At 36.4% G+C, this 24,215-nt stretch overlaps 3 pseudogenes; 1 reads left to right on the top strand and 2 right to left on the bottom strand.

Moving 5' to 3' along the window:
- Positions 1–19,713, top strand: part of LOC110685951 — a 32,000-nt pseudogene extending 12,287 nt beyond the window's left edge.
- LOC110685955 lies at positions 2,239–5,348 on the bottom strand (annotated as a pseudogene).
- LOC110685954 lies at positions 7,526–9,146 on the bottom strand (annotated as a pseudogene).
- Positions 19,714–24,215: the final 4,502 nt, after the last annotated feature.

Here is a 24,215-nt window from a genome sequence, read left to right as displayed (position 1 = left end):
CGCCTAACCACAAGTTCTTGAAAGGGCTTGTTGGCTTGAAGAGCGATAGCCTTTCGGATGCTAATGTTAGCTATTTTCTTGTTTGTTATCGAGATATGTTAGTTGTCTAAACTCGGCCTTAAACTATCTTTTTATGGTCATTAATTATAAGAAAGACGGCAGTGTTGAAATATCATAGCCTTTTAATTTTTATTAACAATTTGCCCATGCGCCTTGTGTTTTAAGTTTGAACCTTTCTTGTTGTTTTGGTATGAAAACAATAGGACCTTCGGCAGATCCTTTTCGAGGGAGAAGACGGATCTCGGTCCAAGTGATGATTGGGTCGAGGATTTCCTACACAGCAAACACATGTAAACTAGTCTCGGGGTGGTTGCTGAGGAAGGCCCCTCCGATGCTAAAGTCAGTTCAGTATATTGAGAGTAAATACTATGCAAGAGAATTAATTGCTTAAGGCTGATTGTGAATGTCTATAAGATGATACAATTGATAGCTTTTATACCTTTGCTCAATATAGGAGGATTGGGCCCTTGAAGTCAGATGGGCTTGTCATGCTAACTGGGCTTGGCTGACTTAGCATGCTTTTGGAGAGTTGAACCTTTCATTGGGCTTTTGTAATTAAATCATTTGGGCCGGCCCAATTAGTGGTGACTGAATTGGACCCAAATACTTGTATTTTGGTAACGAATTAGTTATTGGATGTGAGAATCGGGCATAGCTTGCTGATTGAATTGGATTCACCTCTTGGAGTCATCGAGAGGATGGGAAAGTGTTAGTTAGTTGTAGCTAATTTCTTTGTTTTGGAAATATATGTTTCATCCAATTAGCAAATTTTTTGGATCCGCCACTGTCGACTGAGTGCACATGGCCGCATAGGCTTTGAAGCTCTTCTAACTTCTTCTCAAACATAGACACCTCTGCAAGATCAGAGTTCTGTTCCAGCCACTGTAATATCTGCTCGATAGCATCCTTAATCTTCTCCGAATCAATTCCAATATCCTTGTTACGTAATTCACTACTTCCCACATACTGTTAGCATAGCTCTCTAAAGAATTCTTAGCTTTTGCCCTCTTCCTGTTATTATACTCATCTTGGGCTCTGTATTTCTCAGCCTCTTGTATCATCCTACCTATCTCGTCCTTTTGAAGCTACCCCGAGTGTTTTTGAATGGTAATTTGGTTTGACTTTCAGTAGTTGTTTCCTTTGATGACACTCTAAGAATACCATTAACATCTATTTCAGCGCAGACATCAAACTTTATGGCACCTTTGGGTTTAGGAGGAAAACCTGAAACTCTCAACTCACCCAAGAAATTGTTGTCTTGGGCAATGAGTCTCTCACCCTCATAAATGCGAAATATTGAACTTTGAAATTTTCTTTACAGGAATGGTTGTATTCCTTGGAATCTGAACAACCATATCCCCAGCATAATTCTTAATACCAAGTGATAAAGGTGTGACATCAACAAGAACAATATCCTTATTACTTTTACCAACCCCACTCAACACAGCAACATGGACTGCTGCACCATAAGCAACAGCCTCGTCTAGGTTCATGCTTTTGCAAACCTCATTTCCATCAAAGAAGGTCTGCAACAACTGCTGAACCTTTGGGATTCGAGTTGATCCACCGACAAGTACCACATCGTGGATTTCATGCTTTTCTACCTTGGCGTCACTTAATTAAGCACTCTTTAATAGTGTCCACACAATTCCTAAATAAATCCAAGTTTAGCTTCTAAAAACGTGCACGAGTTATAGTTGATGTAAAATCAATCCCCTTGAAAAGACTATCAATTGTAACACAAGTTTCAGTAGTCAAGGAAAGTACCATTTTGGCTCTCTCAGAAGCGGCCCTTAATTTCCCAAGAGCCTTAGGATCGTTACTAATGTCCAATTTGTGCTTCCTCTTAAATTCCTCGGCCAAGTAATTCACCATTCGGTTGTCAAAATCCACTCCGCCAAGGTGGGTGTCCCCTCTTACAGCTTTTACTTCACATTCACCCTTTTTAATTGTTACCAAGGAAACATCGAATGTCCCACCACACCAAGGTCGAATACTAGAACATTGATTGCACGCCCAATTCCGCCAATAGCCGCCTTTGTGTCAAGACATAGGCTATGGCAGCAGCTGTTGGCTCGTTGATGATACTAACCACATTAAGCCCTGCAATGGTACCGGCATCTATTGTTGCCTCGCGTTGGGAATTATTGAAGTACGCTGGAACTGTGACAACAGCATTCTAGCTTGACAGGCATACCAAGGAAAGTCTCAGCAGTATCTTTCATCTTCGAAAGGACCATCGAAGATATCTCCTCGGGTGTGAATCTCTTCTCCTCACCCTAATAGGTAGTGACAGTCATTGGCTTATTATCTTTTTCATCCGAAGCTATAACCTTAAACGGCCACAATTTCATGTCATTTTGAACTGTTTCATCCTTGAACTTTTTAACAATAAGCCTTTTTGCATCTATCAACGATCAACATATAAAAAAATTAAAAAAAAAATTGTTTGAAGTTCAAAATGTAAAAAAATTAAAAAAAAAAAATTGTTCAAAGACTAAGCATAGAATGAGACGAAGCATAATTCTTTTAATTCGAAACACAATTAACAAATACAATTATACAAAAACTTAAAGAACAAAAGAACAAAGCGAGTACACTAAAACGTACCGTAAATAGTATTGGAGGGGTTCATGAAGGCTTGATTCTTAGCAGCTTCACCAATAAGGCAGCCGGAATCGGTGAAGGTAACCCAAGAGTCCAAGACGGTGTTGTACGATTTCCCTGATCGTTTTTTATGATTTCAATACTCTGTTGGTTTCAAAAAAATAAAAAAGAAATACTCTATATCTTTTGTTGGATCATATACAAAATGCAAAGTGCATAAGCAAGACTTCCGTTAGCCTTCACCTTTTTTACTACGCATTGCAAAAATCTTTCAAAACAAAGAATAACCCATAACAGCATTACATATGTGTTTTACACTTTTACCATAGAGGAACAAAAAAAAAAAACAGAGAATTTCTTCCACAATCACAACCCACTAGAAATTGGATTGTTAAAGCAAGTTCAAATAGTAGAGTAGATATATCACATCTGATTTCAATCTTAATAAATGAAGAAAGAGATTTACCATAGCTTTACTAGGCAATTTACAAGTGGTTCATCCACTTCAATGCAGTTTCGAAACAATAGGCTTGCAAATATTCTGAAGTTCTTCGAATTTGTCCATATACGTTGCAGCCACCCGAACTTGTTGAGTATAGCCGCACTGCAACCTTTGTTCAATGGCATCCGTCATCTTCTATCTTTTTGTACTTTGCTGCAATATTCTTCCCACAATTGCTTAACATTTTCAACATCTCATTAGCAGTCCTCCAACCCGTTCTTAGCAGCATTTACATCAGAAATCATCATGTTTACAAAATTACAACCAACAATAATCCAACATGTTCCTAGAGTAAGAACAAAAAGAAACCACAAAGATGAAACAAAATTATATTGAGATCACAACACAACAGTTTCAAAGATTATCAAGCTCCATAGGTGACAAAATATTCATACTAAACAACTCTGAAAACATGGATAATGTGCTTCTAGCAAAAACCAAATAAAAAAAAAAAAAAAAAAGCTCTAATCCATTTAGCATACTTCAAATTCCAAGTAGCAGTTCATGGAATCCAAAGTTTTAATAACTAACTGTCTTGCAAATGTTCTCCAGCTCCTTCAGCTTTTGCTCATATTCGGAAGCCTTAGCAAGAACAGGACTACATTCCAGCCATTGTGACGTCTCCTCAAGGGCTTTCTTCAAGATCTTCTCCTCCTCCTCTGACCGATTTTGGATCTTCACATCATCGTCTAACGCATCCCACACATTGTTCATGTAGCTCTCTAGTGCATTCCTAGCTTGCACTGCCTTCTTATGTTCCTCATCTTGAGCCTTGTATTTTTCAGCCTCTTTTAACATCCACTTTATCTCAACGCTTGAAAGCCGCCCTTTGTTATTGAGAATGGTGAGGCTGTTACTCTTTCCGGTGCCTCTTTCCTTTGCATACATGTTAAGAATGCCATCAGCATCAATATTAAATGTGACATCAAATTTGGTCTTTCCTTTTGGTTTCGGAGGAAATCCAACAATGCTAAACTCGCCCAAAAAATTGTTTTCTTTCGCAATGGGTCTTTCACCCTCAAACACTCTGAACCTCGCACTGGTCTGATTATTGTGTGAAGTTACACGCTGTTCAGTAATGTTTACAGGAACGGGTGTATTCCTCGGAATCATTACATTCATGGCACCACCATGAACCTCGATACCAAGCGATAAAGGTGTAACATCCACAAGAACCAAATCCTTGTTCCTACTACTCACTCCACTCAAATTGGCAGCATGGATAGCAGCACCATAAGCAACAGCCTCGTCTGGATTGATACTTTTTATTCAATTCCTTCCCATTGAAGAAGCCTTGCAACAATTGCTGAACTTTCGGAATTCTGGTAGAACCTCCTACAAGGACAATATCATCAACTTCATGCTTTTCCATCTTGGCATCTTGTAAGCACTTTTCGACAATGTCCATACATTTCTTAAACAAATCCAAGTTCAGCTTCTCAAAACGTGCACGACTTAAGGTTGACGTAAAATCAATTCCTTTAAAAAGGCAGTCGATTTCAATACTAGTTTGAGCAGTCGATGAAAGTGTTCTTTTGGCTCTCTCTGAAGCTGCCGTCAATCTTCCAATAGCCTTAACATTTTTAAGGATATCTTTTCTGTGCTTCCTCTTAAACTCCTCGATGAGACTACTTACTAGCCGGTTGTCAAAATCCACACCACCAAGGTGAGTATCTCCATTTATAGCCCTGACTTTAAATTTACCCTTTACAATGATCACCAAGGAAACATCAAATGTCCCACCACCCAAATCAAAAATTAGAACATTTTTCGAAGCAGCATTGCTTCTATTAGCCTTTTTGTCAAGCCCATAAGCCATGGCAGCAGCTGTTGGCTCCTTGATGATACGAACCACATTGAGCCCTGCAATGGTTCCTGGATCTTTAGTTGCTTGACGTTGGGAATCATTGAAGTATGCTGGAACTGTGACCACAACATTTTTCACTGAGGTGCCCAGGAAAGCCTCAGCAATATCTTTCATCTTTGTCAGAACCATTGAAGACACTTCCTCAGGAGTAAATCTCTTCTCTTCATTCTTGTAAGTCACCACAATCATCGGCTTATCTGAAGCATGACTAGCTATAACCTTAAATGGCCATAACTTCATGTCATTTTGTACAGTTTCGTCACTGAATCTTCTACCAATAAGCCTTTTTGTATCTGTCATTGATCAACATGCATGTAGAGAAGGTGTTTGCTTAGAAGAGTAGAATATTAGGAAGAAACACATAATCAGGCAAAGCATTATTCATAACTAAATACTTCGTAGTAAACTTATGGTACAAAAATCCATGCAAGAGTTCATTCGATTCCCTAAGCAACTAAATACAGGAATAACAAAATAATGAGTATAAGCTAGAAGTTTAGGATTTAATTGCAGTGATCTAACTTTCCGGTCACAGGGTAGCAGATAATGACTCAACAAGCACGGTTGAACATAAATCACAAAATTTTGATGTAACGAAAGAAACGACTTAGGTAACTTAAGGAACATATCCCTTAAGGAACATCTTTACAAAAAAAATTTAGTATTAGCAAACTTAAGAATAGAGTTTATAGACACTATCATATCGCAATTAATGCATAAAGACAGGTTCGAACCTGGCCACATCTAGCAAGAAGAAATCCATTAAGAAAATTATACAAAGTAGCTAGTACTCTGTAGTCTGTACTACAATTTCTACTTCACATTGTCTTTCAAAGAAAAACAACTATGATGAAGACATCAAGTAAGATAAATAATGGGGGAAAAACATCAAACATGGATTGGACTATGAAGATTGAAAATCAAAAGTTGAAATTTTACAAATGTAATTTTTTTTTTTTTGAACAAATTTTACAAATGTAAATTTAATTAGAGGAAATTAATTCCCTTGGACAAAAACTATCCATTGACTAGATATAAACATATATTCAAATACCCATAAACCATACAAACATATAATCTGCATATATATTTTAACTTTTGACTTGTATTAATACCCCGACATAAAATTGGTGGGATTTAGGCTATGTTTAATTCATCTTATTATTATACTTATTTCAAGTGATATAAGAAAAAATCAGTTCAGACATTAGAAAAAATAAATTTAGACTAATCAAACCATATTAGCAAAATTAAGGTGATGACCCAGAGTATATTCGTATTTTGTTTAACTAAAAACATAATTGGGGCAAACAAAAGTGAACATAGGGATTACTTTATACTCTAAATAGCAAAGTTATTACTAAGTGATTAGCTAAATTGAGTCTGACTCCATAGTATTTTAGTACTAAAAAATTGAGTAAAACAAGAAAATAAGAGAGAAAGGGATAAACCGAATATAGTATTGGTAGGGTTGATAAAGAATTGGTTCTTGGCAGCTTCACCAATAAGGCGTTCGGAGTCATTGAAAGCAACCCAAGACGGTGTTGTACGGTTACCCTGATCGTTTGTTATGACTTCGACACGATTGTCACGCCTGACTGCAACACATGAGTATGTTGTACTGAGATCGACTCCTACCACCGGCCACTCCGGCTCTCCTACTTTACCCTATTCTCCTGTCTATCGAAACCCAATATTCCAGAGGCAGAATAACAAAGGATGAAGCTTTCAATTTGTGCCGGTTATAAGTAAGGCTTATAGCAAAGTTAGTAAGGGTAAAATTTTAACAAGACAAGTCTCCTTGATTATTTGTTTATTTTTATTTTGTTTTAAATTATCTGTAAACTTACTTTACAATTTTGAGAAAAGTTTTAAAAAAAAATTTATACAATAGCTAATGGTCTCGAATCTCTATTAAAGCATTATTACCAGCTTAACTTCTATAAGGCCTAAACAACCTAAACCTTCCTAAGATAACATTATACTTGTATTATCTAACATAATTCTACATTAAAATACTCAGTAAGATAAGATATCCAGAGTGTTTTATTTTTATTTTTATTTTTGCCAAATTCAGGTATCTTGTTTTTGAGAAAATACAAATTTATCTTTTTATTTTTGGGTGTTGAATATTAGATTAACCTGGACTAAACCTGAGCTTTCTCCTTGTTTTTGTTTCACTCTTCTATTTCATAAAATTAAATCTTTCAAAACAAAGAAATATTATCTACAGCCTTACAGGTGTGCTTTAGGGAAAAAATTAGAATATCATCCACAACCCACACCAATTAAAGTGCAAATCATGAACACAAATTAAAACTAAATGGATTGTTTTAGCAATACTAATAGTCTGAAATTCTCAATCAGAAAACAATCTTAAAATCGTTCAATAAACAAAGAAAATACTTGATAATTCACATCTTAATCTAAATGACAAAAGACTTCACCATAGCTTTACTAGGCAATATACAGGAACTAGTTCATCCATTTCAGCGCAATTTCGAAACAATAGGCTTGCAAATATTCTGAAGTTCTTCGAGTTTGTCCGTATACATTGAAGCCTCGTAAATGTGTTTAGAATTCCAGTCTAGCCACTGCAGTATTTCCTCAATGGCATCCGTCATCTTCTCTTGATCCTCGGCTGCAATATTCTTCCCACAATCACTCAACATTTCTGACATCTCATTGGCATAGTCCTCTAGCGCGTTCTTAGCTTTAACCATCTTCTCATGATCCTTATCCTGCGCGTTGTACTCTTCAGCCTCCTTCATCATCTTCTCTACCTCTTCTGTTGACAGCCTGCTACGGTTGGTGATCGTGATTTCGCTCCTACTCCCAGAGGTTGTGTCCTCAGCTGACACATTCAGAATTCCATTTTTTATCAATCTCAAAGCAAACATTTATCAATGTAGAACCTTTGGAAGATGTTTTGATGGCAGACAGCTCAAAAACTCCCAAGTAATTGTTGTTTTCGACTTTCGGTCTCTCACCCTCGTACACAGCAATTTCTAAAACAGGGGAGGGGTCTTCATTCTTTGTTGATACAGCTCCATAGACGCGCTGTTGTTTGACAGGGATGGTTGTGTTTCTTGGAATAACAACAGACATATAACCACCTCCTACTTCTACGCCAAGCGATAGAGGAGTAACATCGACAAGAACCATATCCTTGCCAGGAATATCAGTTACATTGCACAAGACCCCTGCATGAATAGCTGCTCCAGAAGCAACAGCTTCATCAGGATTAATGCCTTTACAAAGCTCCTTACCATCAAAGAAGTCCAGCAGCATCTGCTGGACCTTGGGGATACGAGTAGACCCGCCAACAAGCACAACCTCATCGACATCACTCTTTTTCATCTTAGCATCCTTCAAACACTTGTCAACAAGGTCCACACACTTCTTGAATAAATCTATGTTCAACTTCTCAAATCGAGCACGGGTTATGGTTGAAGTAAAATCAATGCCTTCGAGTAGGCAATCAATCTCGATAGTTGTTTGAGTAGTCGATGACAGTTCCCTTTTAGCTCTCTCAACAGCAGCTCTTAATCTCCCAAGACACTTAGGCTTCTCACTTATGTCTTTGTTGTGCTTCCTCCTAAACTCCTCCACCAAGTTACTAACCAATCTGTTGTCGAAATCACCCCCACCAAGATGAGTATCTCCACCTACAGCTCTCACTTCAAACAAATCCTTTTCGATTGAGACTAACGACACATCAAAAGTCCCACCTCCAAGATCAAAGACCAACACATTCTTCGTGGAGCTACTTGAGCTCGTGTCAAGACCATAGGCTATGGCAGCAGCTGTAGGTTCATTGATGATGCGCAACACATTGAGCCCAGCAATGAAACCAGCATCTTTAGTTGCTTGGCGCTGAGAATCATTGAAGTAGGCAGGTACAGTGATAACAGCATTGTTTACAGGTGTGCTAAGATAGGCCTCCGCAGTTTCTTTCATCTTCGTAAGGATCATTGATGAAATCTCTTCTGCAGCAAATTTCTTCTCTTCACCTTTGTACGTCACTGCAATCAATGGCTTTCGATCTTCATCACAATCAGGACCAGCAACGACTTTAAAAGGCCATAACTTCATGTCATTCTGAACACTTTCATCATTATATGTCCTACCAAGAAGCCTCTTTGCATCTGTAATTAATTAGGATGCACCATACAATGTAAAAACGGCCAATTAGAACTTAGAAATTTAGAAGTAAAAGATAAAATATTTTTGAAGTCTTTCAAAACCCAATCAAATACAAGACTGAAAGCACAGCATACAGTAGGCCTCCTATTAACACTCAATAGTACCAAGGTACCATAAGCAAAACTCGTAAAAAAGACTCGAAAAGAGAATAATGCCAAGCTAAAAGGGCAAGGTATATGTTTAAAGTAAGTCCAGATCAATACTCGACAGCGTTCAGCATAAGACCTCAATATTAAGATTAAAACGCCAAGCAAACATACTCCATTATTCAGCTTAAGAGTGAATGTCCTAATAGCAAATAATTTGTAACCCTAAACAAAAAGTTTAAAAATCTGCCTACTCTTGTAATACCAAATTACCAAGTACATAATTCACCATGAGAGAATTCCTATACCCTTTAATGTTTGTCTCATTTGTTTTTTCACGATATCTAGATAACACATGCCGTCAGCATCTTAGGCTACCTGTTACTAAAATATATGAAGTATAAAAAAGTTTGAAATCATAATACTAGACTAGATGGTATGACGCATCTAGCAAGATACATTAACTTATTTTTCCATATATATTAGTTTTATTGTGGTCAAAATTTAATGAACAAATTAAGTAATCAACTGACATAACAACCTATACTTCTATTATATGACGCATCTAAACCTTGTTAGTTATCAGATTAATGAACAAATTAAGTCATCCAAATCCTTGAATACAAAAAATTCAATTCATAATTTTGACAAATTCGAGACCGGCAAATAAGGCAAGATAGCACAATAGTTCTAATCATTCATTGAATTGCATAATACAGACTTCTTTATTCATACTTTAGCAAATGTCCCATATATATATTCAAGTAATAATGAAAAAGTCTAATTGTTGCGGTTATAATTAAACAACAAAAAAAACTAAGATGGGTGGAAAGAAAGAAGAACAAACCAAAGATAGTGCTAGTAGGGTTTCTTGAAACTTGATTTTCAAGCTCCGTTTTGCATTTTTAGTTTGATGTTTAGTGATTTCCATGTTAATGTATTCTTATTTTGTTAATATGGGTCACTTTTGTAAAAATATGGGTCATTTTTGAGAAAAAAAGAACAAAAGCTAGTGAGATTATGGGTCACTTTTGGGGAAAAAAAAAACATAAACTAATATTATTGTTCACACGTGCAAAATACTTGATGTACAGTAAAATTACTGTAAATCGGGGGCATGCAAAAGTTTCACTTGGTTTGGAATCTCATACTAAAAAGATATGGATTTTAAATCTCATACTAGTCTAAAATTGTTTGGTTTTTTTGTTGGAAAGGATTGTATTTTGTATACTTCATTAATTAATAGAATGGATTCCCATTGGAGAACAAAAATTAAGCAACTATAGCCAAAACTAGCTACATCCTTTGATTGAAAAAGAGACAAATATATAAACTCCACTCATATTGTAACATCATAACATGTGTACAATTATTTTATTTTTTGCAAACTACAAGATGTTAGTTGTAGCTTACCATTAAACACATTGTTGCTAAAAAGTGTTGTAGCTTAAAAATTGATGTGGCAAAGCAAGTTACAAAGCATGTAGCTTGCCATTGGAGATGCTCTTAGAACTCCTTGGGTATGAGATTCCATTACTAAAAAAAAACTCAACCAAACAGAAAACTAGATGGAATGGATTCTAACTCCATTCCAAATAATCCAACCAAATGACCACTAATTATGTTACAAGAAAATGCTTGTGCAATCCACTAAATATTTATTCTTGTAACATTTCGTATTATCTGTAATCACTATTCACACATAACGTGTTGATTTTTTTTAATTTCTTTTTTTGGAAACCAAGATAACATATTGAATTTAGGGGTGACAAAAATTCTGGGGACTCGACATTGAAACCAGAACCGGTGAAGAACCATATGAACGGGCCTGGAATTGGAATTGAACCTGATGGTTCTAATTTCGGTCTTCCGGGTAATAAATTAAGGAACCAGTTGTAAACGGTTTCAATTTCAAATGTCAACTAGTGTTTAGCCCTGGTGATGCCTTGGGTCATACGTTATATATTATTGTATTATAGTTTTCATATTATAGTTATATAGATGAATTTGTCAGGCTTTTTGTCCCTATGAGGTATGAGGTAATAGTTACATTGAATACTTATTGAGTTTATTCTTTGAGTATTTTTTTTTAAAAAAAATTGAACCTTATGCTTTATATACTTTTATATATATATATATATTGATATTGTGGTTGGTAATTGGCTTAGATGGTTATATAGTCATCCTTGTTATAAGAGGTTGGGTGTTCGAATCTCAGAAGCTGATGTGGCGTGATTAAAAGAGCCTATGTGGCACATCGACATTTTTAGAAACGCCTTTTAATATATAGTATAGATAGATTTTTGAAACTGAATTGAAATTGGTTGCAAACGGTTTCAATTACAATTCTCAATTTTTTTTGAAATCGAAACTGATTGGGTACCTAATTACCCGACAAATATATGTTGAACGTAACTTATTAATAATATGAAAAAATTATTATGAAAACCTACACACAAAAAAATGTAGCTTTATAATGCTGATAAAAATACAAGCTTAATATAAATGAAATAGACCATAATAATAATATAATTTGTAGACCTGGCAATCCTGACCCGACTCGACCCGAAAGTTGACCCGAAATCATTGACCCAAAAATGACCCGAACCCAACCCACAATGGAGTTGATCCAAACGTGACCCGATGCTCAAAATGACTCGACTCGAAATTGACTCGAAACCCGAACTTGACCTGACCCGATTTTAGCCCGAATTGATTGACCCGACCCGAAGTGACCCGATTCTTGAAGTGAATAGGATGAAATGGTTAATTACTTAGTTTAGGGCTTCTTTCTTTCCTAAGTAATAGGTACTTACGTTTTTTTTTTTAACGATTGTACTTTATTTTTCTAACTATTTTTTTAAGTGAATTTATTTTGGTAACCCGACACAAACTTGACTTGACTCGAACTGACCCAACTCGAATTGACTCGATCGACCCGAATTGACTTGACTCAAAATTGACCCGACCCGAAATTGACCCGAAAATTGGTCCTAAAAATTGACCTGACCCGAACTGACTCGACCCAAACTGACACGACCCGAAATCCGAATTGACTCGAGCCCGACCAGAACGACCCGTTTGCCAGGTCTAATAATTTGTACTCGTATTATTTTTCAACAATTATTTATATGACCATGTAACTGAAACCGAAACCAATATCCAGTGGTTCCATTTCCAATTCCAAAATTTTAGGAACTGGTTGGACCGATTCCGCATATAAGAAATCGGTCCCAACCAATTCCAGGTACGGTTGCTACAATTTTGATTGAGCATCCAGTTTGCTCATCCCTAATTGAATTACAAGGTATATATTTCCAATTTTATAAATATTACTTCGTATAAACTTAGCTTATCTCCAAGTATTTTTAGTAAAGCTTATCTATATCCTAATACTAGACCTCGACTATCCCAATAATATCATATACTCATGAAAATTAATACTCCGTATACCTAAAATAAATTCCAATTTAAGTGAAATCTTATTGAATTCATATCATTATATATTTATTGTTATGACTTATGAGTATCAAATATTTACCGCTTATTTTTTATCTGTATAAAAATAGTGACCGAGGAGTACCAATTTTAACTGAAATTCCTAACAAAACTCCTAAGTCCTAATCCTTACAAGAAAATAATTGACTAAATTTGATTTATTAATTCATAAAAATTTAAGTTTATCCGGTGGTAAAGATAAAAATCGAAATCTAATTCCTATATACTCCTCTTGTTCAATTTCTCTCTCCAATTAACCCACAGCTGTACAGAGATGGGAAAAAACAGTGAAAAAAAGGACGGACTTTGGCCGGCAATAGGAATCGATCTCGGAACCACCTACTCTTGCGTGGGAGTTTGGCAGCACGGCCGTGTTGAGATCATCACAAATGATCAAGGTAACAGAACGACGCCGTCTTGGGTTGCCTTCACTCCAACTCAACGATTAATCGGAGAAGCTGCCGAAAACCAAGTCACTTCCAACCCCTCTAATACTATCTTTGGTATGTTCTTCAAACCCTTTAATTAATGCCATATTGAATAATGATAGTCTTAACAAATTAAATTATTACCAATAATCAATATTCTCAATAGCTTATAATTATTTCTCTGTTATATTAGTACTGTATTAATTATCATGAGTTATGAAATTTGGTATTGATTGGTATGATTAATTTAGAAAGACAATAATATTTGGTATTATGAATAATTTTGTACATTTCTTTGGATAGGACAATTTATGCTTTATACGTGAGATTGAATCGTATTCTGGCCTTTAGTACGTGTAGAATTGAGGTACATAGTGTCAAACACTGTCGATGTGAATCGAATATAGAACCTATGCTTGGAGGTCTGGATCTGGGGAAGCTAATCTTTTATTTAAAATTGTCACCTACAACTATCTGGAAACTTTACAGAAATTATTACCTGTTAAATGGAGAAAATAGTTGTTTGTGTTACTGTGTACTCACTACTCAAAGTTATTGCTCAAAGAAAAATAAACTTTGTAACTATAACTATCCAAAGCTGCTGCTTGTGTAACTGTCAAAAATTACAAACTTATTTTTAATCAATCAATCAAAGCCTTAATCCCATAAGTGGGGTCGGCTAACATGAACCAAATTTGCTTATTCTGTGTAGTCATTGACATAAATTTTCCTCCTCCATCCCTTACGATCCAATGCTTCATCCTCATACACATCCATACACTTCATATCCTTCCTAACTCCTTCCAACCAAGTCATTTTCGGTCTCTCTCTCACTCGTATAACCCCTCCATGGTCCCACTCTTCCACTCTACGCACCGGTGCACCCTCGGGTCTCCGTCTTACATGCCCTAACCAACGCATGCGATTTTTCCTTAGTTTATCTGCAATGTCTGCCACACCTACTTTCTTGCGAATAACCTCATTTCTGATTCTATCTCTTAGTGTGTTCCCACACATTCACCTTAACATGCGCATTTCTGTAACCTCCATTTTCTTAATGTGCTCCTTCTTATAAGCCTAACATTCTATACCATAGAGCAACACTGGTCTTATGGTCTTATGGCAGTCCTGTAGAATTTTCCCTTTAGCTGTAAGGGAATGCTTCGGTCACTAACACTCCCGTGTCCGCTCTCTATTTAAGCCACCCCGACTTAATCTTGTGGGCCACTTCTTAGTCAATGTCACCATTTTTCTAGATGATCGACCTTAGATACTTAAAGCATTCACTGATGGTTAAATCATTTCCATCCAAACTCACCACATCCACCAAAACGATATCATCTGGGAACAACATACACCATGGAACCTTATCTTGAATTGGTCTAGTTACTTCATCTAGAACCGTTGCAAATAGAAAAGGGCTTAATGCAGTTCCTTGATGCAATCCGATTGTAATAGGGAAATCTTTTGTCAACCCTCCACATGTCCTCACATTTGTTGACACATCCCGATACATATCCTTAACCAGATCCACGTACCTTCGTGGGATACTTTTCTTCAACATTGCCCACCAAAGTACCTCTCTTGGCAACTTGTCATAGGCCTTCTCTAATTCAATAAAGACCATATGAAGATCCTTCTTCTTTACCCTATAAAACTCCATCATTTGTCTTATCAAATGGCTTGCTTCCATAGTAGATCTCCCCGGCATAAAACCAAACTGGTTATCCGAAATGCTTGTGCATGCTCTCAACTTATGTTCAATCACCTTTCCCACAACTTCATAGTGTGGCTCATAAGCTTGATCCCTCGATAGTTAGAACAATCTTGAGCGTCTCCTTTGTGCTTACAGACCGGGACCAAGGTGCTCTTCCTCCAAGCGGGATCCTTGTAGCTGTCCATATCTTGTTGAAAAGGTCTATTAACCAATCAATACTAATCTTACTCAAACACCTCCACACCTCTATCGGTACACCATCAGGGCCAACCGCCTTCTTAGGCTTCATCTTCTTTAGTGCAATCTCCACCTCTACTCTCCTAATCCTCCGCACATACTCCATGTTGATTTCTTCATCACACACGGAGGTATCTCCTATCACAACTCCATTACTTCCATTAAAGAATTCATCGAAGTACCCCTTCCACCTATCCTTAATGTCCTCCTCTTGTACTAGGACCATTTGGTTCTTATCTTTGACACACTTCACCATGCCAATATCCTTCCTTGCCTCTTGTCTTCTCTTTGCCATCTTATAAATGATCTTTTCTCCCTCCTTGGAGTCAAGCTTTTCATAAACCTTATGATAAGCCTTTTCTTTAACTTGGCGAACAGCTACCTTTGCCTTACTTTTAGCCTTCTTATACGCTGCAAAGGTTTCGTCACTCCTACATTTTCCCAAGGCTTGATAGCATTCCCTTTTTTGCTTAATTACTGCTTTCACCCCTTCATTCCACCACGAAATATCTCTCTATATCGAAGCTCTTCCCCTTGATTCCCCTAAGACCTCTTTGGCCACTCTTAGGAAACAGTTCTTCATTCGTAACCAAGTCATGTTTGGATCCACCTCTCCATTCCAATCCGCCTTCTTAATTATCTTTTCTGTAAAAACTTAAGCCTTTGCATCCCTTAGAGTCCACCATCTTATCCTTGGCTCCTCTTGTTTTCCTTTTTTCTTCGCCTTCTCTTTCAAACGAATAGTCATTACCAAAGCCGGTGTTGGGTGACCACACTCTCTCCTAGAATGACCTTGCAGTTTAGGCAACTTGGGGAAAATCCATAATAGCTTCACCACCTGCGTCCCTCTGCCCATACCCAAAGCCTCCATGGACACTCTCATAGCCATCTCGACTCGCCCTAACGTGCCCATTTAAATCACCTCCAATATATAATTTCTCTGAGTGGTGGACACCTTGAACCACCTCGTCTAAATCCTCCCAAAATTGTTGTTTCTCTTCTGCATCCAAACCAAATTGGGGAGCATAAGCACTAATAACATTCACAATCTCCTTGCCACATAGCAACTCCATTCCTAGTCATGTGGCTCGTTTCTTGCCCCACGTACCACACCTTATACTCCAAAACCAAGCCTCGAGCTTCTTCTCCTGTCCATCTTGTCTCTTGGAGGCACATGATGTTTACGCGTCTTCTCTTCATCACTTCTACCACTTCTGCTGATTTTCCCGTAAGAGACCCCACATTCCAAGAACCAATCCGCAAACTAGATTCCTTTCTCCTACGCTCCCTCATACCACGCGCACTCGTACTACGCTCCCTCCGCCAGCCCTTGATCATTTGACTCCACTCTTGGGCAATGTGGCGCGTCGCTTCCGGGCGACAAACTAGCAACTCTTGCATACTTATCACTGCACCCGGGTCTGGGAAGTGTAGCGCGTCGCTCAGTAGGAAACGGCCCAAATGGCACGCCCTTGCTCATTTGACACCACACTCGGGCAATGTGGCGCGTCGCTTCCGAGCGACGACCTAGCAACCCTTGCATACTTATCACTACACCCGGGTCTAGGAAGTGCAGCGCGTCGCTGAGTAGGGAACGCCCCACAAAAATATCAGTTTGGCTCATGTCATGGGATGTGACAAAGTTTTACACTGGCTGTCACTAGCCTACCGAAACCCTCCTCCTTTATCTAGGCTTGGGACTGGCAGCAGGAAAACCCACTGCGGAGTTAAAAGAAATAAAAAAGATCCTTGCACAGTTGTCCTGATAACCTATGGTCAAAGATCAAGGTTTTGTGTACTTTTCCCCCTGTTTTATGTACTTATTGTTTTCAGTATTTAATACTTTTGCATATTGATATTGCTCAGATGCCAAGAGACTTATAGGCAGGAGATTCAGCGACGAAACAGTGCAAAATGATTTAAAGCTTTGGCCATTTAAGGTCATTGCCCCTCCTAATTCATGTGAAGACAAGGAACCTAGGATGGTAGTGACCTATAAGGGTGAGGAGCAGCACTTCGCTCCTGAGGAGATAACATCAATGGTCCTTGTAAAGATGAAAGAGATAACAGAGGCCTATCTTAATACAACAGTGAAAAATGCAGTTGTCACTGTACCGGCCTACTTCAATGATTCTCAGCGTAAGGCTACGAAAGATGCAGGAGTCATTGCTGGACTAAATGTTATGCGTATAATCAACGAGCCAACTGCAGCTGCTATTGCATATGGTCTTGACAAGAAGCTTAATGAGAGTGACATATGCAAAAAACATATACTGGTTTTTGATCTTGGTGGTGGGACATTTGTTAGTATGTTTGGAAAAGGGAGTATTTGAAGTTAAAGCAGTATGTGGTGACACACATCTTGGAGGTGGAGACTTCGATAATGACATGGTGAGTTACTTTGTGGAGAACTTCAAAAGGCAACACAATGTAGACATTTGTAACAACTCAAGGGCTCTTGGTAGGTTGAAAGCAGCTGCTGAGAGAACCAAAAGAACCCTTTCATCTGCTCATGAAACTACTGTAGAGATTGATTGCCTTTTTGAGGGTATTGATTTTACATCAACTATTACTCGTGCTCGATTTGAGAAGTTGAATATTGATTTATTTAGGAAGTGTATTGACCCAGTTGATCAGTGCTTGAAAGATGCTAAGATGGAGAAGAGTGAAGTTCATGATGTAGTCCTTGTCGGAGGATCAACCCGAATTCCTAAGATCCAGCAGCTTTTGCAAGAGTTTCTCAATGGGAAGGAGCTTTGTAGAAGCATTAACCCAGATGAGGCAGTTGCCTATGGAGCCGCTGTACATGCTTTTGTCTTGGCTGGTGTGAATACTAAGAAAGATGTGGTGCTTGTCGATGTTGCACCTTTATCGCTTGGTGTTGAGTTCTATGGTGGGGGTATGGAAGTAGTTGTCCCACGTAACACTATCCTCCCAACAAAGAAGGTTGTCGGGGATACTACTCCGGAGGACAATCATACTGATGTGTTAATTTCAATATATGAAGGTGAGAGACCAATTGCTAAAGACAACAACTTTCTCGGCAAATTCTTGCTTTCTGACATTCCTCCTGCACCAAAATATGTTCCAGAATTTGACATCTGGTTTGAGATCGATGCTGATGGGATTCTTACTGCTTCCGCAGAGGACATTAATACCGGGAACAAGAACCAGATCACCATTAATAATCGGAGTAGATTAACTGAGGAGGAGGTTAATAAAATGTTGGAAGAGGCTGACAAGTACAGGGCTGAGGATGAGAAATACTTAAAGAAGGTGAAGGCTAAGAATGATTTGGAGAAATATGCTAACAAAATGTGGGAGACATTTGGAGACTACGCAAAGAAGATTAGTTTGGAGGATAATATGAGGATGAAAAATGCCATTGTGAAGTCAATTCAGTGGCTAGATTGGAATTTTCAGCTAGCTGAAGCTTCCAAGTTTGAAGAAAAGATGCATGAGCTTCAAGTCATCTGTGAGCCCATAATTGCTAAAGCATCTAAACCTGAAGATAACACTGCTTGTTCCGATAAATCTGAGAGGACTGTTGCCAGAAAGAAATTTGATGGAAGGACTGGAGTCTCAAGGTTTCTGAAGTTTTTTTGTTTAGGTTAGACGGAAGGTGATTGAGTATGTTTTGAAGGCTTTTCTTACCGGAAGGTTTTTTTTTTTTTTTTTTTTTTTTTTTTTTTTTTTGCTGGTAATTGCTGCAATGGCCTAGTTGCAAACGGCAAGTATAGCTCTCTTAGAATTACTTATTTTAGTGATGATTATTGCAATATTGAGGTGCTTTTGAGATATCTTCAATATGCAAAGAATTGCTCAATAAATCCCTAATCTTTGTGACTCCCTTTTCTTTGTTTTCAATGCTTGATTAATCTTCAAGTTCCTATCTCGCCAAAAGAACTATGCTTGAATGCTATCAATTGTTTGCCAATTTTGCCATATTTTTGTTAAATTTGTTACCTTAGAAGAATTTATGAGCTCTAAAGAATTCTACTGTTTTTGATGGGGAACAATCCAGAGGCTAGGTTGGAATACTCAGCTAGCTGAAGCTTCCAAGTTTGAAGAAAAGAGGAATGAGCTTCAAGTCATCTGTGAGTCCATTATTCCTGTAACCTCCGCGTATTCTCATTCTCTAAATAGTCCTGCAAGAACTTCAACATTGAGTCTTAACTAGAAAAAAATTGGTGCGACAAGGGTATCTGGATTTTTCAAGTTTTTTGGTGCTTAATTTTGATTGAATGTTATGCTAAAAGTTGATTTTAAGATGTTTCTGTGTAAATTGGTTATTGAATTTTGAAGGAATAAATCATACTCTTTTCAGAAGATTTTTATTTTTATTTTTTATAAGAGAAGGATGCTTAGATTAAGGTCATAGCACAGTAGTAGAGTTTTGATATGGTGTATCACCTTTTCGTACATTAGGAGAGTTCCTACTTAGTCGTATTACATCACGCAGTAGTACATATCTGTGTGGAGTGGGACTTTTTACCAAATTGAGCTTTTTTGGCAAAGTATTTACTAAATTGGTCTCGTGGCAAAAGTATTTCCCAAACTAAGCTTCTAGGGTAAAACGCTGTCTCGGACAGCGTTTTAAACCCAGTTTTTTTTAAAAAAAAAATTTAAGACATAAAACTCTGTCTCAGACAGCGTTTTATAGTTAATTGACTTTTGTATGTATTTTGCTAAAATATATTGGAATACACGTATTTTGTGTATGTAAAAAGTAAAACGCTGCCCGAGGCAGCGTTTTACTTACAACAAAAGTATTATTCCCAATTAAACGCAGCTGCAATTCGATATAAGTCCCGCAATATTGTATGTTGGAAAACGCTGCCTCAGGCTGCGTTTTATTCTGTACAATAAACGCTGCCTGAGGCAGCGTTTATTGGGGTTTTTTTTTTATAAAATATGAAATACGAAGTTTGAGAAAAAAGTCAAATAGGTAAAACGCTGTCTGAGACAGCGTTTTACTTCTTGGATTTTTTTTTTAAAAAATCTGGGTATAAAACGCTGTCTCGGACAGCGTTTTACCCCAGAAACTTAATTTGGGAAATACTTTTGCCACGAGACCAATTTGGTAAATAATTTGCCAACAAAGCTCAATTTGGTAAAAAGTCCCGAATGAATAAAATACAAGGCTGATACAAGCTTTGTATGTCTGTTACATCTAGCTTCCGTTGCCAAAATATCAGCCACTGCATTCTGATTCTTTCTTCAAAGACCAGTTCCAGGTTTTCCATCTTCTGTAGAAGTTCCCTGCATTTTTGGACTTAGGAAGTTAGTTTAGTTGTATTGTGCTGATTATCTACTCCCGCTATTGCTCTCTTGGATTCGGAAACTAGCTTGCTTGATATCCAGTCCTTTCCTTTAATCCAAGTAAGTGTCAGGTAGATGGCAAAGACCTCAGCTTGGAAGGGTAGATTGACCTTGATATTGCTTAATTCGCAATTCCCTGTCAGTAAATTTCTATTACTCACTGTGAGAAACGTTTTTGTTTCTCACAGTGGCAGTTTCGTAAATAAAATGTACCATCGTGACTAAAGTGGTACAATTTTATCATCCATTTCGTAAATAAAATGTACCACCGTGACTAAAGTGGTACATTTTATTTACGAAACTGCCACTGTGAGAAACAAAAACGTTTCTCACAGTGAGTAATGGGGGCGCCCTCATTTCCTGTTGACTTGTTGTTAATTAACGAAGTAGCACTCTTATAAGCATTGTGTTTTCTAGTATTTGTATTAAATGACTAAGTTTTCTGAGACGTCTATATAGTTTTTACACTAACCTTTTAGCCTTCCAACTTCGATAGGTAGGTTCTCGATCTAATGTAGAAGGGGTAAAGTTCACGAGAATTACTTAACATCATAAACCTTTCCATGACAGCCTCTTTTTATGGTTTGTGGGTTCATGAGCTGTCTAGTTTTTGTTCTCACTGAATGCGGTAGTTATACTTTTTTTTTTTTTTTTGTTTTTTAAGTGTGTTGTATGTTGAGAGTGTCATACATAGCAAACGATGTAAACAAGATTTTATTCCATATCTTGAATAGTACCACCTCTAAATACTTTAGATTTGAGGGTTTAGGACCTTTAGGTTGGCAATGACTTTCGGCCTTCAACTGATGTGCACAGTTTGAATCAGCTGGTTAGTCAGGAAACTCAGGTTAAACCGAACATCAAACTTTTTACAGTTCAGCTTTGTTATCGTTGGGTTGGGTATACACCCACTTTGGATTTGGAATCGGGTTTGTGTAACATCCTTTTGATTGTGAGAAAATATGTGTTCGCCTCTAGTCCCGTAAGTTTTACTACAAGTAGGATTTTCTTGTAAAAAATTGTGTGTCATTCTTTGCAGCCTTTTACTACAGAACAATACAATCTGCTTGCTCTTTTCTTATAATTTGTGTTTAACAACTGTTGGCTACAGTTCAGAGTTAAACTTCAAAATGATAAATACCGCAGGCAAGTAGGCAACATATACACAGCAAGAGTTGAGGGCAAGAAAGTTCAACTTGAAATTTCATTTACATATTAAGTTTGCTGGAGTTTGTATATGATGAGGTGCTTTTGCTGGGTTGGTTTGGGTTAAAGTGTTATCCAATTATTGTCAAAAAAGAGTTGGTCAACCTAATTACTACATTCGAAGGTGGTATATCGAGTTACAAGATGAAGGAAGAGGGTTGTGAAAGGATCACATTGGTGATGAAATAAACATAATAAAACTCTAGAAGGGGGGGTTGAATAGAGTATGGGAAATTTTCGCAAAACATAAAATGTCAAGGTCTTGAGATTAGTTTCAAGGCGGAATAAACTAATCTCAGTTTTAAATTCAAGACTTTGAAAACAGTTTATAAAGTAAAACGATTGCTAATCAGAATGTTAGAAACGTTCTGTTTGATCAGCTAGAGATGAGTTATAGCAGCGTAAAAATAAATGCAGGAATGAATAATAAAGACACAGAAAATTGTTACGAAGTTCAGCACAAAGGCCTACGTCTCCGCCTTGGGTTGTCCAACCCGTAGGATTTTAACCACTTTTATTTCTTCCCTTAGAGTCCTAAAGCACCTAGAAGTTAACCTCTCTTCTCTCCGCAACCACCCGGTTACACTTTAGCAACTCAATTCCCAGAAATAAAAGACTATCTCACTTTTACTATACTTTGAATATTATAAATTTACTCTAAGTATATCACTCTTTTGATATATTCTTTTTCCACTCTTAGATACACTTTTCTTTTCTCTCAATTTAATCACACAATAAGGTATTAAAGAACTTAGAGAGAAAATATTTAACACTCTTGCTATAGTGTATGAAGCTTGATAATTCTTGAGTGTTCTTGTTCTACGTTGTTGTTCTTGTCGTTATTATTTCTTCAGCATATCTTGACGCTATTTATAAGGCTTCAAGACTGATTTCAAACGTTGTAGATTTGATTTCAAACCTTTGAAAAACACCAACCGAGTTCCTTTAATCTTGCTTCTTCAACAACCTTCGGCTATTTGAAATTTGAACGTTGCTAGCTGTTTGTTTCTGTTTCAACGTTTATCTTTGAATATATCCTTGAATAAATTTTCAGCCTTATCCTGTGCAACAGCAAGACTAACAACTTCCTTGAAACAAGGTTAGGTAATAAGGATAAATTTATTCAAAATATAATCTGAAAAATTAAATAGATAAGAAATATAATTATGAAATATTATTAACAAACTCAATCATATCATATAGATAAATAATCAAAACAGAAGATTAATTTGTTAGAGATAAAATGATCAGAATAATTATCACAATATATTTATGCAAAATAATATAATCATCCAAACTAACAAATCCAATCTATCATGCGTATTGGGCTTTAAAAATAAACCAATTCGTACAGTCCAATGCAACATAATATATTAATATATGTTTTGACTTCCATCATAAACTTAAATAAAAATATCATCAAGGTGGAGCCTTCAGGTTGTAAGGGTGATTGTGAAGAAAGACTGCTTTGGGGGTTTATAGAAACTTTCCTAATTACTATCTACACTGCATAATTTCTTCAGTAACTATGAGTCTATGACTATAAAATACTATTTGGATGTACTTTTTTATAAATTATATGTTTAATTCAGTTTATTTAAGCAAATATTTGCTTATTTTTAAATGGAGTTAAGATCACAAAAGGGGTCCAACTTTTTGGAAAATATTGTGTTTGGGGTCTAACTTTTTTTTTTACTTTGTGTTTGGGGTCTAGAATAGTTTTTCCGGTGAGATTTAATTAATTGTGTGCAAAAAAGTTAGACCCTTAGTTAAAAAACTTGGACCATTCTAGTTAACCAATAAAGCAATTTCTTTTTTAAAAAAATAAAAATACAACAACCAATTAGAAAAATCGAAAAACTTGGACCCTTTTAGTATTCATTTTTTTTTTTTTTTGATTAATCTAGTATTTTTTTAGTTATAGTAATAACGTTTCCTATATTATACTTTTTATTATAAATAATTATTTAACCTTTTTTTTTTAGTGTAAGCATACTTTTAAAATACTTATTTAGCTAATTAGTTCTTTAATAATAATTCAAGCTTCATTTCATTGAATATGTAATTTAGAAGAAAATAAATAAACTTTGTTATATTTCACAATTTTGTTAGACTATTTTTCACTAATTAATAGTGTAAAATTGATAATAATACTAAGAATTAAATTTTTAATAAACTAAGAATTTAATAAAATATGAAGCTTATTTTATAAACTTAGATTCGATTCTAATATTCATGTATACAAAATTAATCATAACTTTTAATAAATATCCTATAATTCGATTCTATTTTCATCATCAAATTCGTTTTAAAAAGTTCTTTAAAATAAGATCTATTTATAATATATTTAAAATAATAGAGAATTAGTAAAATAAGTTTTAATCGGCAATAATACTTTTAAAAATAATTTAATTATAATATCGCATGTCTAAATATCCTGCAATATCAAAAGTGATTATATGACGTATTTAACATTCAA

Source organism: Chenopodium quinoa, unplaced genomic scaffold (genome assembly GCF_001683475.1).
Source record: "Chenopodium quinoa cultivar QQ74 unplaced genomic scaffold, ASM168347v1, whole genome shotgun sequence".
Classification (NCBI taxonomy): Eukaryota; Viridiplantae; Streptophyta; class Magnoliopsida; order Caryophyllales; family Amaranthaceae; genus Chenopodium; species Chenopodium quinoa.
Note: the sequence above shows the minus strand (reverse complement) of the source record. Positions and strands in the feature narration are given on the sequence as shown.